This window comes from Aegilops tauschii, chromosome 4 (assembly GCF_002575655.3).
Source record: "Aegilops tauschii subsp. strangulata cultivar AL8/78 chromosome 4, Aet v6.0, whole genome shotgun sequence".
NCBI classification, from domain to species: domain Eukaryota; kingdom Viridiplantae; phylum Streptophyta; class Magnoliopsida; order Poales; family Poaceae; genus Aegilops; species Aegilops tauschii.
In genome coordinates this window covers 308329744-308347617 of record NC_053038.3, presented here as the reverse complement: position 1 = coordinate 308347617, position 17874 = coordinate 308329744, and positions in this window count along the sequence as shown.

Below are 17874 nucleotides of genomic sequence, written 5' to 3'. Positions count from 1 at the left end.
CATGTTTCCTTGGGGTGCATGTTTAGGTCCCATGGAACGAATGGGAACGAATTCAACCGTCTCGCCGTCCTGGCTTGGCCACAAACATTGCGAATCTCGGTTTTTAAATCTCTGTAAATCCAAAACTCACCAGGAAATCATTAAACTTGGCATGGTGTCACTACATGGTACATATAGTTGTCCAATTTGGGCGAAGCTATATTACAAGCCTCTTACAAACCGGAGCCTGTCGCAACCCTCGTGGTTCAGGTAGGGAAACATGCCCCTCTTGTGGGCGAAACGATAATCCCTGCCTCTTCTCGCCTTGAACTTTGTGTTCTACAGGCAACATAGAATAACAGGAGTGTCGTGCTAAAATTTGAAACTGTTCAGGGTTCATTTGGCCATTGTATATATTGCTAATTACTAAGTTTTCTATGCATTTAATGTAGTCCATAATTCAAATTTGAACTACAAGCACATGCTCCAGTGAAGCAAAATGGGTGGGAAATCGTACATGTGTCATTCGGTGCATGTTTAGGTCTCATTTAAGGAGTGGGAATGAATTACAAACTTACCATTGTCCTGAAAAATTGAGAATCTCGGTTTTTAAATCCCAGTAAATCAAGAACTCACCCAAAAAACATGAAACTTGGCATGGTTTCATGACATGGCACATATATGTCGTGGTAAAAAAATTGTCCAGTTTGAGAAGAGGCGCACACATTAGTAGCCAACGAAGTCCTTTTTGAAACAAAAAGCTAACACGTTAATATCTCAAACGGTTGTATTATATTAATCGTGTCGAAATTTAACCATACTCGGTGGCGTGCGTGCACCTGTTTGATTAGACGGGACTGATGTCTGCTAGGACTACGTCGGTATTTCCCCAAAGAGGAAGGGATGATGCAGCACAGCAGCGGTAGGTATTTCCCTCAGTGATGAAACCAAGGTTATCGAACCAGTAAGAGAACCAAGCAACACAATGTAAACACCACCTGCACACAAATAACAACCACTCGCAACCTGACGGGTTAAAGGGGTTGTCAATCCCTTTCGGGTAACGGCGCCATAAATTGGCACGCGGACGGGAATAAAATTGTAGTAGATTGGTAGATCGAACGCCAAATAAAATAAATAAGAATAAAACTCAGCAAGATATTTTTGTATTTTTGGTTTAATAGATCTGAAAATAAAAGCAAAGGAAAAGTAGATCGCAAAGGCAACTATATGAGAAAGAGACCCGGGGGCCGTAGGTTTCACTAGTGGCTTCTCTCGAGAAAAATAGCAAACGGTGGGTGAACAAATTACTGTTGGGCAATTGATAGAACTTCAAATAATCATGATGATATCTAGGAAATGATCATTATATAGGCATCACATCCAAGATTAGTAGACCGACTCCTGCCTGCATCTACTACTATTACTCCACACATCGACCGCTATCCAGCATGCATCTAGTGTATTAAGTTCATGGAGAAACGGAGTAATGCAATAAGAACGATGACATGATGTAGACAAGATCTATCTATGTAGAGATAGACCCCATCGTTTTATCCTTAGTAGCAACGATACATACGTGTCGGTTCCCCTTCTGTCACTGGGATCAAGCACCATAAGATCGAACCCACTACAAAGCACCTCTTCCCATTGCAAGATAAATAGATCAAGTTGGCCAAACAAAACCCAAATATCGGAGAAGAAATACGAGGCTATAAGCAATCACGCATAAAAGAGATCAAAGAAACTCAAATACTTTCATGGATATAAAAATATAGATCTGATCATAAACTCAAAGTTCATCCGATCCCAACAAACACATCGGCAAATGAGTTGCATCATATGGATCTCCAAGAGATCATTGTATTGAGAATTCAGCAAGAGAGAGGAAGCCATCTAGCTACTAACTACGGACCCGAAGGTCTACAAAGAACTACTCACGCATCATCAGAGAGGAACCAATGGAGGTGGTGAACCCCATCCGTGATGGTGTCTAGATTGGATCTGGTGGTTTTGGACTTTGCGACGGCTGGAATTGATTTTCTTCGACTCCCTAGGGTTTCTGGAATATTGGGGTGTTTATAGAGCAAAGAGGCGGTCCGGGGGGCACCCGAGGTGGGCACAACCCACCACGGCGCGCCCTGGTGGGTTGTGCTCTCCTCGGAGCACCCCCCAGGCACAGGCTTGGCCCATTAGGTGTCTTCTAGTCCAAAAAAATTCTCCGTAAAGTTTTGTTGCATTTGGACCCCGTTTGGTATTGATTTCCTGCAATGTAAAAAACATGCAGAAAACAGCAACTGGCACTTGGCACTATGTCAATAGGTTAGTACCACAAAATGATATAAAATGATTATAGAACATCCAAGATTGATAATATAATAGAATAGAACAATCAAAAATTATAGATACGTTGGAGACGTATAAGGGACGAGCGCGAGAAGTCCGCCGTGCAGGCTCGACGGGACGCGTGAGACCAGTCCGCCGCGCAGGCTCGACGGGACACGTGCGAGCAGCAAGGCCGCCCATGCTCACCGGGAAGCGAGCTCTTTGACCTCCATGCACCAGCCGCCGCCCGCCTCGCTCACAACTTCTCCATTAATGGGTTAATTAAAGCACCTGGATGGAGGGTGTTTGCTTGTGATCCCATGGCAGCATTTGCTTTGTTCGTGTTTTCAACTCGTATTCCGCCCTAATTTAAATTGCCACATAGGGCAACGGATAATACGACCACAAATAAAATGGCAACGGATAATACGATGACAAATTTACAATGGCGCAGATAACAATTGTCTTACATATTCCGGATAATTTAAAATGCCACATGCGGCAAAGCTCGAAAGACACGGGGGCAAGAGAAGAAGGAAATTGCAGACAACGATCTGGGTCGCTACTGTCTCTACTCGTCGATGGATCACTGGGCGACGACATCCTCCAACTCCTTCTTCAATTCCTCATGACTTTGCTTGAAAGCAGCCACATATTCCTCCACCTCCTGCTCGTGCTCGATCTGGAGCTTCCTCAAGTCACCCATCAATTCCTCGACGACCGCTGTCAGCGTCATCCCCGAGGCAGTGCTCTGCTCATGCAGCATCTTCCAGCCGGCGGCCTCCTCCTCCTTCTCGGTGAGCACCTTGAGAGCTTTGCATTGTCACCCATGAGTTGCTCGACGAGGTCGGTCGCCTTGGCAACCGAGATATTGCTGATCTTGAGCAGCTTCATCAAGCCGTCGACCAGCTCCTGCTGCGTAGTTACGCCAGCGAGAATGTCGTCGTCACCGGCGAAGGACTTCAGGAACGTCGGCTCGTCGCGATGGCCAACGCTGCAAATGCGCTTGTGAGATCCCTCGCGTGCCCGTGAGAGCTCGTTCGAGGGCTCCGCGGCGCGCCGGAACATCTCTGTTGCGGCTTTGTGGCGGGACCTCTCTAGTGCTTCCACGGCCTTGGTCTTTGCTACCTGGTTATATGTCCACCCTAAACTCCTCCTACCGGTCATGGCGGAACGACTTGACAGGAAAGACCAGTTTTGTGGGTGATGAGGAGAGGAACTATGAAGTAATTTTTGAGTTGGTAGTTTTTATAGCCCGGTGCTAAGTGTGAACACATATTAGTTTGATAGGTGTGAACAGATTTGCAATTACTTATTGTGTTGTAATCTGCAATGTGACGAGAAACAAGGTCAAAATTTATTGATGGCAGAAGATTGACCACGTGGTTGCTCGCCGTTGGGCGGCTGCGGCGCACTCTGCTCGCGTCCGTCCGAGCATTTTGCTCGCCATTGAGGCGGCCGCGGCGTGCTCCGTTCATCCGAGTCGGCTGTTTACCATGTATCACACACATCTTGTTAAGTTGAACCGTTTCTATTGTGTTCCCTAATCGAAAACAGTTCGTCCGAGTGAATCGTATGCCGTATATCACACACACTTTGATCTAGCTAACCGTTTCTGTTGCACTCCCTAATAGCAAACAGTTCATCGGAGCAAATTGTATGCCATATATCGCACACACATTGATATGGCTGCCCGTTTCTGTTGTTCTGCCTCATTGCAAACAGTTCGAATGGATTAACTATGTGCCCTGCATCGCACATGCAACTAAAATATGAACCATGTTTGATGGCTCTGCCACCGCAAACGTTTTGCACCTTTTTTGATGGTTTTTTTACATCCCCGTTTGCGATTAATGCATCGCACACAGTTTCGTGAAAGGGTCACTGATCGTAGTGTCGCGTTAGCGGCATCCTGCAGTAGTGAATATTAACTTTATTTCTCTATTGCTAAGTTCAACTTGAGCACTAGATTGAGGATGATAGGGTGATGCAATTCTATGGTTGACATCATATTTAGCAAGCAACTTACGGAAAGCACCATGAATAAAATGTGAACCACCATCAGTCATTATATATCTAGGGACTCCAAACCTCGGGAAGATAACTTCCTTAAGCATTTTAATGGAGGTGTTATGATCAACACTACTAGTTGGAATAGCTTCTACTCACTTAGTGACATAATCGACAACAACCAAAATATGTGTATACCCATTAGAGGATGGAAAAGGTCCCATATAATCAAATCCCCAAACATCAAATTGTTCAATAACAAGTGACTAATTCATGGGAATTTCCTGAAGTCTACCAATATTACCAATTCTTTGACATTCATCACAAGATAAGACAAACTTACGAGCATCCTTAAAAAGAGAGGCCAATAAAAACCAGACTGTAGTACCTTGGGTGTAGTTCTATCTCCCGCATGATGCCCTCCGTAGGCTTCGGAGTGACATTTTGGTAGGATTTGTTCCTGATCATGCTCAAGTACACAATGTCTAATAATACCATCTACTCCTTATTTATAAAGATTTGGGTCATCCCAAAAGTACTGTCTTAAGTCATAGAAGATTTTTTTCTTTTACTGGTATGTGAAATTAGGTGGTATAAATTTAGCAGCAATGTAATTAGCATAGTCAGCATACCAAAGGAGTATTATGGGAAGCATTTATTAAAGCTAGTTGTTCATCAGGAAGCTATCATCAATAGGTAGTGGGTCATCAAGAATATTTTCTAACCTAGACAAGTTATCAGCTACGGGGTTCTCGGCACCTTTCCTATCAATGATGTGCAAGTCAAATTCTTATAGCACAAGAACCCACCTAATGACTCTAGGTTTAGCATCTTTCTTTTCAATAAATATTTAATAGCAGCATGATCAGTGTGAACAATTACTTTAGAATTAACAATGTAAGATCTGAATTTATCACAAGCAAACACACTGCTAAAAATTCTTTTTCAATAGTAGCATAATTTCTTTGTGCACTGTCTAGAGTTTTACTAGCATAATGAATAACATTTAATTTCTTATCAACTCTTTGTCCTAGAACAACACCAACAACATAGTCACTAGCATCACACATAATTTCAAAAAGCAAGTTCCAGTCAGCTGGTTGAACAATAGGTATAGAAGTTAAGGCTTTCTTAACTGTTTCAAAGGCTTGTACACAATCATCATAAAAAACAAATGGAACATCCTTTTGTAAAAGATTAGTAACAGGCCTAGAAATTTTAGAGAAATCTTTAATAAACCTCCTATAGAAACCAACATGACCAAGGAAACCACGAATACCTTTAATGTCTTTAGGACATGGCATTTTCTCAATTGTATCAACTTTAGCTTTATCCACCTCAATACCTCGTTCAGAAATTTTATGCCCCAAGACAATACCATCATTCACCATAAAGTGGCACTTCTCCCAATTCCAGACAAGATTAGTTTGTTCACATCTCTGCAAAACTCGATCAAGTTGCTTAAGCAATCATCAAAAGAAGTTCCATAAATGGAAAAATCATTCATGAAAACCTCAAGAATCTTTTCACAAAAGTCAGAGAATATAGCAGTCATACATCTTTGAAAGGTAGCAGGTGCATTGCATAAACCAAAAGCCATACGTCTATAAGCATAAGTTCCAAAAGGGCAAGTAAAAGTGGTTTTCTCTTGATCAGGTTGTGAAATAGGTATTTGAGAGAAACTAGAATATCCATCAAGAAAACAAAAGTGTGCGTGCTTTGACAATCTTTCTAACATTTGATCAGTGAAAGGTAGAGGGTAATGATCTTTTCTAGTAGCTTTGTTTAATTTTCTAAAATCACTTACCATTCTATAGCCGGTCATTATTATTTGTGGAATGAGTTCATTTTTGTCATTAGGAACAACAGTAATACCTCCTTTCTTAGGGACACAGTGAACAGGACTTACCCATCCACTGTCAGTTATGGGATAGATTATACCTGCTTCCAGAAGTTTTAGTATTTCAGTTCTTACCACTTCTTTCATCTTAGGGTTCAATCGTCGTTGATGATCAACAACGGGTTTAGCATCCGGTTCCACATTAATTTGTGCTCACAGAGAGTGGGACTAATGCCCTTAAGATCATCAAGAGTATATCCAATAGCAGCATGACGCTTCCTCGGAATTTTTAAAAATCTCTCTTCTTCGTGTTATGAAAGGTTAGCACTAATAATAACAGAATATATCTTCGTGTCAGACAATTGCTTTAATTCAAACACAGGATCACTTTTAGGTGGAGGAGGACCTCCTAGAGTTTTAACAGGCAAATTGTGTTTAAGGATTGGTTGTTGTTCCAAGAATATTTTATCTATTTCATTTCTTCCATGCAAGTGCATATCATTTTCATGGTCTAGCAAATATTGTTCTAGTGGATCAGTAGGAGGCACAGCAATAGAAGAAAGACCAATTATTTCATCCTTACTAGGTAATTCTTTATCATGAGGATGTCTACGAAACTTAGAGAAGTTAAACTCATGAGACACATCACCAAAATTGACACTGACAGTTTCTTTATGTCAATCTATCTTAGCATTGACAGTGTTCAAGAAAGGCCTACCAAATATTATGGGACAAAAATCATCTTGTGCAGAACCAAGAACTAGAAAATCAGTGGGGTATTTTATTTTCCCACACAAGACTTCAACATCTCTAACAATCCCAAGTGGTGCGATGGTGTCCCTATTTGCAAGTTTAATAGTAACATCTATCTCTTCTATTTCAGCGAGTGCTATCACTACAAAAAAAAGACACATCCGTGACATTTTGGGCCGAACGAATTTTCTTTCTGTCATGCTTATGACACTTCTATGACGATAATTGTGACAAAACCCAGTATCATCATAGATGTGCTGGGCTCCTACTTCTATGACAACAAATCATGACAGAAAATGGGCTTTTCGTCCTGGGCGGGCCGGGGACGCACCTGCATGACATTCTTTGGGCCGTCCATGACGGAAAAAATCGTGGTAGAAGCGAGGGCGAGGAAAATATCAGGGAGTTCCCGGTTACGATGGGTGGTCGAGGCCGAGCGATGCACAGGGGGATTGCGCGTTTCTCTCGTACACGTACGCGTGCGTGTGTGCGAGGCGTTGGGCTCTAACTGAACCCGAGCGAGGCGTTCGCCTACTGAACCCGAGCGATTGCATTGGCTATGCGTTACTGAACGCGACCGATCGATCGATCACTGGCTGTTAACTGAACCCGATCGAGGGATTCCTTCGCTACTGCTGCTAACTGAAGCCGATCGAACCTGCTGCCTCTTGATGAACAGTGAGCATTTTTGGGGGTTGGATGAATAGTTCCTGGTGGGGGTTGGATGAACAGGACCCCGTGGTGGTAGAGGTCGTTGCCACTGGATGAACAGGACCCCGATCGAGCCGGTTGGGGGTGGATGAACAGGACCCCGTGGAGGGCTGGTTGAACAGTAGCCGGTGGAGGCTGGATGAACGGGACCCCGTGGAGGGCTGGTTGAATAGTAGCCCGTGGAGGATGGATGAACAGGAGCCCATGGATGAACAGTAGCTGGTGGAGGCAGGAGAGAGACGTCGTGGATGAACAGTCGCAGGTGGAGGCTGGAGGAGGTCGACAGTGGATGAACAGTAGCCCGTGGAGGCCGGAGCAAGGCAGTAGACGGTGGATGAACAGTAGCTCGTGGAGTCCCGTTTTGCGGTACGCCACACCCCTCCCGATGAACAAGACCCCCATTTCGACCGTAGGCGCTCCAACACAAGTCTGTTTCCTCCGTTTTGCGGTACGCCACACCCCTCCCGATCAACAGCACCCCGTTTTGACCATAGGAGCTCGAACACAAGTCTGTTTCCTCTGTTTTGCGGTACGCCAGACCCCGTTTCGGCTGTTCCATCCAAGCCGGTTGGCTCCCGATGAACATGACGCATTCCGACCCAGTCTGTTGCCTCCCGATGAACACAACGCTGTTTCTCCGGTCCGACCCAGTCGGTTGGCTACCGATGAACAGGACGCCATCGTTGTACGCGTTCGAGACCCCGCCCGTACGTATGTACGTATGTGTACACGATATAGACGGGACTGCCTGGACAGCTACCGCTCCTTACTGGGCCACAGTTCATCGTGGTAGAAAGACCGATGGACCAGTATGTACGTACACGTTTGCGACCAGAATGACAATGCTATGTACGCTTCGACCGGGTGGGTCCCGGCTGTCAGGGAGGATAAGGAGGCACTTCCTTGCCTGCGAAGATGTAGCTGGTGGAATCGAGCTGACAGGTGGGATTTGTATTTTTTCGTAATAAGGAGGCACTTCCTTGCGTGCGAAGATGTAGCTGATGGGTCCATCTGTCATCCTCACCGCGTACAGTCCTCTTGTGATGGCTGTCGTTCATTGACCACGTTGACCATGTTCCACGGACAGCACCAGGCGGTGGACAACGGTGAGGAAGGGAACGACGCGGAGCCTAGGAACATGCGGAGGGTAGTACGACGGTTGACTGATCCAGCTGCGATGTGAGGCTGTCGTCGTCGCAGAATAACAGGGGGTGTGGGGGAGTAGAGAGATGGCCTGGCCAGCGGGGGGAGTAGTAGGGAGCGGTGAGGCCTGCGCGGCAGCACAGCCGGCCACGAGAGGCAGGAGCACGCGGTGGTTTGGATGGATGGAGCAAGAGAATCAGAGGTTGAAGAAGCATGACGACTGTTGGATGTTAACCATCCAACGGTCACTGGTGATAGAATCATTTGTTGACTAAGTTGGCAAAGCCCTGCGTGTGCGTCAACTTAGTAGGGCCACAAGTCAGCCTCCAAATTTGGTGGGCCCCAGCTGTCATGGGGAGCACTCGTTATTTTTCGCTTAATAAGGAGGCACTTCCTTCTGTGCCAAGATATAGCTGGTGGGTCCCAGCTGTCATTGGGAGGATTCATTCTTTTTGGCGTAATAAGGAGGTACTTGCTTGCATGCGGCCATGGACCATGTGGGTCCCAACTGTCAGCCTCTCCATGTACATCCCTCTTCCGATGTTGTCGTTTGTTCACAGCATTGACCACACCGTGCCGAGAACACCAGCGCGATGGATGACGGCGAGACCCGGGAAGGGAATGACCCGGAGGCGGCGAAGCCACAACAGTGGAGGGATGTGGGTGAGTAGAGGGATGGCCAGGCCAACGGTGGGAGTAGTAGGGGCGGTGAGGCCTGCGCTGCAGCATAGCCGGCCACGGGAGGCGGGAGCAGGCGGTCCCGCCGGAGCTGGATTTGGTGGCTGGAGCAAGAAGATCAGAGATTGAAGAAGCACGACGGCCGTTGGATTGACATCCAACGGTCACCTGTGCTAGAATCGTTTGTTGACGTATATAATAAGTAAAAAAATCTTGCATATGCGTCATCTTAATAGGCCCACAAGTCAGACCATTCCCTATTTTTTTAAATAAGGGACAATTCCATTTCTCCCCCTAACTTGAGCCACCACCTGGCATTTGCCCCTAATTTTCAGGTATGCTCAAAAATACCCCTTTTCCGTCAAGTCCCCTTATAGAAATGCCCTTGCCGTCCGGTCAAAGGGCTTTGACCGTCTAGTGAATAGTAACATGGTGAACAGTAAATTCGAAAAAATAGCAAAAAAAAACTGAAATTTTGTGGGATCGAAGATACTCAAGGGCGCAAGGTGCGTGCAAATTTTTGCGCTGTTTGGACATTCCAGGAACTCCTGGCAAAGGAAAAAATGTAAATCTATACCCTGTGAATAGTAAATTATAAAAAATAGCAAGAAAATTTTAAAAAACTATGATTTTTTGGCATCAAAGAGGCTTGGGTGCGCAAGGCGCTTGCAAATTTTTGTGATCAAGTGACATGCGAGGTGCTCTAGCAAAAAAATAAAACAGTGCATCTTTTCAAAGTTTTTTCTACGCCAAATTTTGTTTTTTTCTCCACGAGCTCCTACAGTGTCGAAACACAACAAAAATTTGCACGCACCTTGCGCACCCCAGCCTCTTTGATGCCAAAAAAATTCATATTTTTTTGAATTTTATTGCTTTTTTTAATTTACTGTTCACAGTGTACATTTTAAAGTTTTTCCTTTGACACGAGCTACTGGAATGTCCAAACTGTGCAAAAATTTGCACACACCCTGCTCCCTTGAGTATCTTCGATCCCACAAAATTTCAGATTTTTTTGATTTTTCGTGCTATTTTTTCGAATTTTATTGTTCACCATGTTACTGTTCACCAGACGGTCAAACCCCTTTGACCGGATGGTAACGGCACAGAAGGGCATTTCTGTAAGGTGACTTGACGGCAGAGGGGTATTTTTGAGCATACCTGAAAATTAGGGGCAAATGCCAAGTGGTGGCTCAAGTTAGGGGGAGAAATGGAATTGTCCCTTTAAATAATTTACAGCTCATTGCAACTTCTTATGCAATTTATTGCAGTCCGTTTTTTTGTTGGCTAGGGCCAGGGTTAAAAATTTAAACAAAATTTTGCATATTTCGGTGGGGTCCAAAATATTTTTAATACCAAAATGTCGAGCCAGATTTAAAGTACTTTGAAGATGTATTTAAATTAGGTTAAAGCCTAGTGAAAATGGAATCTGAAAATGTAAAAAAAAAATCAAAAATTTGAAAGTAATTGCCAATTTGTCATCTGTTTTTTATATTTACAGCCCATTTCATATTACTTTCAAGATTTGCAGCCGTCTTGAAAGAGTTGCAGCCCATCAGAGCGTAGAAAAATAAGTAGGCCTTGATTGGGTATTCTTCAGAAAAAATAAATTGGGCTCATTTTCACAAAGAAAAAATAGCTAGGCTGGTCATGCGTTGAACATAAAATATAAGCATGGGCTAGAAAGGCCACAGCCTAGTTGAAACCCTGCTCCGTCTCAACAATAACAAAAAAATACTGCTCGAGCAGCTACGTCTCAGGTGTCAGCCGATCTTGTGTTGTTCTCTTGTCTATTGACTATATATGCTGACAATGTCGTGGGTCCCAGATTTCAGCAAACCACTAGGAGGAAGCATTTTCTTTTTCTATACGTTGACAATGGAGTATATAACAAAAAATGAGGAACTTCTTTGCGTACGGCCATGGACATGGTGGGCCCCTACTGTCATCCTCTCCACATACAGTCCTCTCCTGGTTCCTCTTGTTTGTTGACCATGGACAACGCGAGAGGGCGGCGCCGCGGCGAGCGTACCAAAGCACGCGGAGGACGACGACGAGGCCTCGGACGTAGGCGTTAACGATTTAGGAGACGGTGGGGCGGCGATGCATGCACTGAGGCGCAGCCAGCCGCGGGAGGCGGAAGCAGGCGGCCCCGCCGACGCTGGTTTGGTTTTGGCGGCTGAGGAAGACAGGACTGAAGAAACACGACAGACTATAAAAGCAGCAGGAGTAGTTAACAACCTTAACTGAAACCAGTAGGGGCACTTAACAACCATAGCTGAAAGCAGTATGAGTACTTATACAGGTTCAACCGTACAAAGCATGCCTCGAACGGTGCTACTTTGACTACAGTTAACGAAGGGTGAGGCCACCAAGCCCCAGAACAAGGCCCAAGCGCCACACCGCGCATCCACAACCTTCTGAAAGCGGCTTCATCTCGCAATGTGGTCGATAAACAGGATATTCGCTTTAGAGCCATGGAAAAGCATGAGCATAACCTTCTGTCCTATTCTCCAAGATGGATGGGCCTTCATTATTTGAGACCGCCCATGAATAAGTATCTTTTCACCTCCAAGGGGAATGGAGTAGGTCGACATAAACATCATGTTGTGACCAAGCACATGTCTGAACCGACCATGGTCAGGCATCTGTATAGGAACAATAGAACTGGGTAGTTTCTGTTTCAAGAAGATTACAGCTGTAAAACTGTGTATAAGCAAGAGTTTATGAACAACATATATAACAGAAAATAGCTCGTACCATAAGTTTCTCGACACGACCTGTTCAATGTGTGCAGCAGTGGCACACATATCCCACGTGGCCTTCCACCATTGAAACGCCCCACAAGGACCTCAAGATGATCAATAAAGTGTAGGAACTTGTGGAAGTCGTCCCAGTCAACTTCAGTGCCATCAGTAACAGTCGAGTTCTTATAGAATAACAAACGAATAGCGTGCTTAACTTTGAAATAACCTACATGTGCCACCAATTATAAGAAATATTAGTTAGAAGTAGCATCTTCGTGAGAGAAGGGAATCACAAATCATTGCTACTTCTAAAGTTAAATTGTGATTAGTAAGACAGAATAGGTGGATTAAGAAGTAATCGAGGCAACAAGCAAGAACCAGATACAAAACTAACATGGATGAACTACTGGAATGACGTCGGGGTGGAAGATCACAGTGAAGATGAGACCAGGTTCTGCTATTTTCGTCAACATCCGTGCGCCAACTTTCAGTCCGTAATACTTGAGAAAGTTTATCCAAGTTCGGCCATAAGAAAGAAGCGTTCTTCTTGGTTCATGAACCCAACTCAGAACTTATATCCATGGCTTGTCTTCAATGTGACCATTAAACTGGTGTATTTAGTTATGGCAAGGCCGGCCATCTTGAGTACATGTGTTTTGGCAGAGCAAGGAATGCACTGCAGGAAAAATAATATGAGAACACAATGTATTTGCTATCCTAATCTAGAAACAATTTCCTCCTTCACGTCAGTGTTGACCATTATGGTGATTATATTGCTGAAAGTGGATTTGGAGAGGTCATGACTTTATTTAGTGATGAATCCACTATTTCGGAACAAGTTCCAATTGATTATGAGAACAAAGTTGCTATCTATGATGATTATTGTGATGACATGTATGCTATAAAGAATAATGATAACCATGAAAATTGTCATCATGATTTTAATTTTCAATTGGACTATGCCTCACATGATAGTTATTTTTGTTGAATTTGCTCCCACTATTCCGAATGAGAATAACTTTGCTTATGTGGAGAGTAGTAAAATTTCTATGCTTGTAGATCATGAAAAGAATGATTTATGTGATGGTTATATTGTTGAATTCATTCATGATGCTACTGAAAATTATTATGAGGGAGGAATATATGCTTGTAGGAATTGCAATAATCTCAAGTCTCCGCTTTATGTGTTGAAAATCTTAAAGTTATGCTTGTTTTGTCTTCCTATGCTAGTTAATTTTGTGCCCATAAATTCTTTGCTCACAGAATCCCTATGCATAGGAAGTGGGTTAGGCTTAAATGTGTTAGTCATGTGCTTCATGATGCTCCGTTTGTGTTCCAATTCTTATCTTTTGAGCATCACTGACATCATCATGGCTAGCTAAAAAGGCATTAAAGAAAAGCGCTTGTTGGGAGACAACCCAACATTTATCCCTACTGTTTTTGTGTGTCCACATGATTAAGTTACTGTAGTAATCATGTTTTATAGCTTTTGTTTCAATAAAGTGCCAAGTAAAGCGTTTGGGATAGTGTGGATGATAGTTGACTTGATTCTGTGCAAAAACAGAAACATTTGCTTCCAATCATAGAATTGTTTAAATTCACTGGAATGTGATAAAATTCTGAATGTTTTACACATTATTGATATACAAATTTCCTACGTTTTCCTAATTTTTCAGGATTTTTGGAGTAACATAAGTATGGTTGTTGTTCAGATCATTACAGACTGTTTTTTTTTACAGATTCTATTTTCAATGCATAGTTTGCTTGTTTTAGTGTTTCCGTAGCTTATATTAAGTGATATAAATTGTGGAAATGATAAGGTACAGTATGCATTGTGTGAGAAGAATTATGAATCTTGTCTTGACAGTACCAAAGTGAATGATTTGTCTTTATCATACTAACCCATCTCACGAAGTTCCGTTAAGTTTCGTGTGATTGAAGTTTTCAAGTTTTGGGTGAGATATCGATATGAGGGGAATAAGGAGTGGAAACACCTTAAGCTTGGGGATGCCCAAGCCACCCCAAGGCAATATTCAAGGAATACCCAAGCAACTAAGCTTGGGGATGCCCCGGAAGGCATCCCCTCTTTCGTCTCCAACATTATCGGTAACCTCACTTGGAGCTATATTTTTATTCATCACATGATATGAGTTTTGATTGGAGCGTCATTTTATTTCGGTTTGATTTGCTTTCTGCTATTTAAAATAATGTTTTGCATCTTTTAGTTCAATAAAAAGGTCAAGTATAGCCTCTACCATGCTTATTTTGCAAGTCCATATGTTGCTGTTTTGAAAACAGAAAGGTTTCTATCATTGTCTGAATTGTTTAAAAATGTCAAAACATGATAAAATCTTGAAATTTTTACACAACATGCTATGATAAATTTTCTACAGTATGGTAATTTTTTAAATTTTTTGGAGTTATAGAAGTATGAATTTTTTTGCATTCTTTACTGACTATTCTATTTAGACAGATTGCTGTTATGTTTGCATATGTTTGCTTGTTTAATGATTCTATTTGAGGATGGGAGTATGAAATATGCAGAGGCATTTAGTATGCCATGTTAAATAATAATTTTAGTGATTTGCTACAGTAGAGAATGATAAGATTTTGCATTGATTTATACTAACTTATCTCACCAGTTCTTATTGAGTTTTGTGTGGATAAAGTTTTTTAGATTTAGGGAAACCGCGATATGAAAGGAATTAAGGAGACACAAAAGCTCAAGCTTGGGGATGCCCAAGGCATCCCTAGTTAATATTTCAAGAAATCTCAAGTATCTAAGCTTGGGGATGCCCCGGTTGGCATCCCACCTTTCTTCTTCAACAATGATCGGTCAGTTTTGGTTGAGCCTAAGTTTTTGCTTCTTCACATGATATGTGCTATCCTTGGAATGTCATTTTATTTTGTTTTGCTTGCTGTTTGAATAAATTACTTAAGATCTGAATTTTTTAAATGAGGGAGAGTCTTCACATAGCTACATAATTATTCAACTACTCATTCATCTTCACTCATATCTTTTGGAGTAGTTTCTCATTTACTCGTGTGCTTCACTTATATCCTATGAGTAAATGGTTGAATGAATTGAATATCATAAATCTAAAATTATATATATATATATATATATATATATATATATATATATATGATTCATATGCTTATCCCATGGGGAGTAATGACTTCACATATAAGAAGTATAGGTGGTAAATTTATCGAAAGTTAGCAAAAATAGTATTGGTCACTTGAACAATTCATGAAAAAATATTGAAGGAAGAGAGATTTCACGTATAAATACACTATCTTGGACATCTTCTATGATTGTGAGCCCCATTAATTATTTTCAAACTTGAGCAAATTAGTTGAAGTTGGACAAGGAAGACAACATGATGAGTTATGTTTGGGTATATTTCTATAGAAGTTATATTGTTACGGATCCTCCAACATGTGGTGCTTGCTATTTAGAATCTTTTGCAAGCCAAAATTTCTGTACTAAGCGGGAATACTGCTTGTGCATCCAAAATCCTTGAACCAAGTTTCTTCCATGAGTGTCCACCATATGTACCTATATGCGGTATTTACCTGCCGTTCCAAGTAAATTTGCATGTACCAAACTCTAAACCTTCAAATAATAATTTGTTTTGTATGCCCGAATCGCTCATGTAGCGACTAGGGGCTGTCAGTATCTTCCATGCTAGGTGGGTTATTCTCACCATGAGTGTTTATTCACTTACCATTTACGAGAGAGTGGCTGGTAATTGGGATGCCCAGTCCTATGATCAAAAGATGAAAAAACAAAATCGCAAATAATTAAACAAAACTCCCCCAGGACTGTTGTTGGTATGGACGGTACCCGTTGTTTCGGATCAGCCGTGGAGTGTGATTGTCGGTGGAAGGGGGTAAAAACTTTACCTTTCTGTTTGGGAACCGCCTGTGATGTATCTAGTATGGAAGATATTGGGAACTCTCAGTTGTTATGTTGACAATGAAAGCATACCTCTCAAAATTATTTTCATCTCTATTTTAAAAGCTTCGAGCTCTGGCACCTCTGCAAATCCCTGCTTCCCTTTGTGAAGGGCCTATCTTTTACTTTTATGCAAGAGTCAGTAGTATCCCTTCTCATTCCAACCTACTCTTTAGTTGGCAAGCATCATGTGATGGGGAAATATCTAAGCATATATGGCCACTCAAATATATTTGATCATGAATTATTATTGTTGACAATTATCTATATGATAAATAAGTTGGGAGGCGAAACATTAAGCCCCTATCTTTCTCTGTGTTCAATGGATGCTATTTGTTCTGAAAATATGCTTTGAGTGGTAGCAATCATGGAAGACTATATGATAGTTGAATATGTGGGATTTGCTAAAAAGCTCTTACATAGACCCTTCTTGAAAATAAGATGAATTGCAATTGTTTGATGACTGAGAACATAGTTTGTTAGTTTTCAAGAAAGTTTATGGTCTATGCTTTAACATGTGAATAACTTGTTACTTGATCATGAGAAGCTTTATGATATGAGCTACTGTTATGATATATAATGATGCTAGAAAAAGTGATTGAAATTATCATTGATCAAACTTGTGCACTTGATAGCATTCCACATCAAAAAATCTGTTGACATGGATTTTGACCAAGATAAAATAAAATGCATAAACCACATAAAATAAAATGCAAAACGATATAAATCTGTTTTATGATGAAAATAATCAATTAAAAAATATAATCAACCGCTCAATCAACGATCGACAAAAATAGGCATATTATATGTTCGAACATTGATAATGCACACATTAAACCAACAATTATAATATGACAAAATAAATAAATATGCGTCAAGTTCTGTCCTGTATGTACGCGCATCGTCGCCGACGGATATTGATCTAAAATTTCACCGTCAAAGACAACACCGATATTGTCGAAGCATCGTGCAATATGTTCCTCTATCAAAATATCGTCGTATCTTAATGGATGCACACAAAATATAATTTGACAGAGAAAGCCAATAATAAAGTCGATCGTCATGAAAAAAAGGAAACAAAAATCCATTTAATAATGAAAGGAGACAATTTATAAAATAATCAATCGATCAAAGCAAGGGCTGATGAAAATAATGGTATCGACGAAACAAATAAATGCTCATCAAGTTTTGTCCTAATGAAAATATAGAGGACGCATGGCTCACCACATCCATCGCTGGCTCATCATCGATCCATACGCTGCTCGCTCATCATTCATCAATCCATCCATCACTCACGCACATACAATGTTGCTAGCTTTGTTGTCGTCGGCCGTCCGCTCGCCACCGCCGCCACCGGACGTAAAACAAAGCCATGCACACATGACAACTAAACATACATGACTTTTGCTCTTCATAGTTTAGGGTCATATATCTAGACGTTGAAAATTGTCATATGCTTCATCATGTCCATGCAAAACATATATTGATATATACTTCTGTTTGGTTACACCACAAGCATACAATCTATGCTATGTGGTGATAATACAAGCAAGAAGATGTCTCGATACTTCATTTGGTTATGCTACACATGGGCACGAAGTTGCTACATGATGTTAGTACTAATACAAGTGAAGTGAAACTTTATAAAGAAAATATTCTCATGCACTTGAGATTCAACTCCAAACTCATTTGACTAGATTCACTTAGTCGCATGTCCATATATGATATGT